This window comes from Petaurus breviceps, unplaced genomic scaffold (assembly GCF_028583685.1).
Source record: "Petaurus breviceps papuanus isolate PSGF00001 unplaced genomic scaffold, PetGlider_PUasm1.0 173, whole genome shotgun sequence".
In the NCBI taxonomy this organism is placed as follows: domain Eukaryota; kingdom Metazoa; phylum Chordata; class Mammalia; order Diprotodontia; family Petauridae; genus Petaurus; species Petaurus breviceps.
Genome location: NW_027185759.1, coordinates 26,955,586 through 26,957,205, shown reverse-complemented (window position 1 = coordinate 26,957,205; position 1,620 = coordinate 26,955,586). Strand labels below are relative to the sequence as shown.

General features: G+C 45.8%; 1 pseudogene; it reads right to left on the bottom strand.

The window, feature by feature from the left end:
* Window positions 1–803: 803 nt before the first annotated feature.
* On the bottom strand, window positions 804–1,205 carry LOC138157795 (prothymosin alpha-like; annotated as a pseudogene).
* Window positions 1,206–1,620: the final 415 nt, after the last annotated feature.

Sequence of the window (1,620 nt, the reverse complement as noted above, 5' to 3'; positions counted from 1 at the left end):
TTCTTGGTAGTGGCTGTCAGCCCTGTTTATTTACCTGCTACTGCACTGATGCTGCCCTCAGACCCATGGGCCCCTTGTGTCTAGTGATATAATGTGGGGTGGGGTGGGAATTAGCTGGCACTGCTGGAGGCTGTAGGTTTCTGGTAGCTTACCTGGTACCGAGTGGGGTTGCTAATAGTGGTGCCTGGCATGCTCTGAGACCCATTGGGGATGTTTCTGTGTTTCTCAGTGGCCACAGTGAAGCATATGGAGGCTGCCTGTTTGCCCCAGGGCTATGCTAAAGCAAATAGAAGGGTCCTGGTGGGTGTTTTCCTGCTACGCCACACTGGGCCTCAGGATCTCCTGCTGGTTTGCTGAGGTGGGGCTTGCTGCTGGCTTGTTGGGACTCTTCCCATCCTGGGCTGTGTCCCCGTTTCACTTGAGTGATCCTCCAAGTTTCTTGGGCTAAAATATTGTTTTTCCATTTTTTTAAGAACAAGTCAGCAAATTCAGAAGCAGGGCAGAGAACATGTCAAAGGAAAAAGGGCTCACTCCCTTAACAATATGTACAAAAATTTAAAATGTAAATTAAAATACACATTTTCCTTTTTAAAGTACTTTTAAGGAAAAACAAATGCAGGGTCTTGAAAGTTTTTGTTTGTGTTTTTTTTTTTCCTTCCTTGTTGGAAATTCTTGTTGGTGATTGGTGTCCATTGCTCAGGAGTGGGTCTCTGATATGAATGGTCACTTGCTGGTGGGCCAGGCCTCTCTACTTCAAGGTGACACCTTTTAGATTCTGAGAGGGGAAGCTGACAGTGAATAGGTCACGATAGCCTTTTATTTTCTTTTTCTCTCTTTTTTAAAAAAAAAAGTAATCCCCTCCCCCCTTTTTCTGTCTTCTCATTCTCATCAGTCTTTTGCTTCTTGGTATGGACATCCTCCTCCTCCTCATCCTCAATTGCCCATTTGACTATAACTGTCTCAGCTTCATCATCCTCACCTTCATCTTCTTCCTCACCATCTCATTCTTCTTCCTCATCCTCCTCTTTATCCTCCTCTTCCTCTTCATCATCTACTTCATTGTCTGCTTCCTAGTGGCCATTCTCCTCTTTGCATTGCCATTAGCTATAGCATCCTGGCCATTCTCCATCTCCTCCATTTTTTTTTTTCTTTCTCATCTACTTGGTGGAGATCTCAGAGCTGGTGTCCACACTGCTGTCTGACATGGTGGGGTGGGGCAGCTGCCTGTTGTACAAGGGATGCTCTGGAAGTTGGTGGTGGCTGAGGTACAGGTGACAGGAGGATCCCGCAAGAGGGCCAGCACACACATAGACATATAGCCACTGTGGGAGCAGAAGGTGGTGAGCTAGCCAGGAGTGGAGGTGCTGAAGCTGGGACCAGGAAGGAGCCAGAGAAGGTGAAGGCTACAGGAGGGAAAGAGATGCTCCTTGAGAGGGTCCCAGAACAATACAAAGATAACTTTTTGGACCAGCCAGTGATTCTCCACATCTTTTTCTTTTCTAGCTCTACTGTTCAAGCATTTGTTTTCGGCTTCTTTTTTATTATTGTTTAGAGACGAGTATGGGAAAGTTTTAGCAATTGATAACTTTGCTCTCTTGGCTCACAGAATTCTCCTAAAAA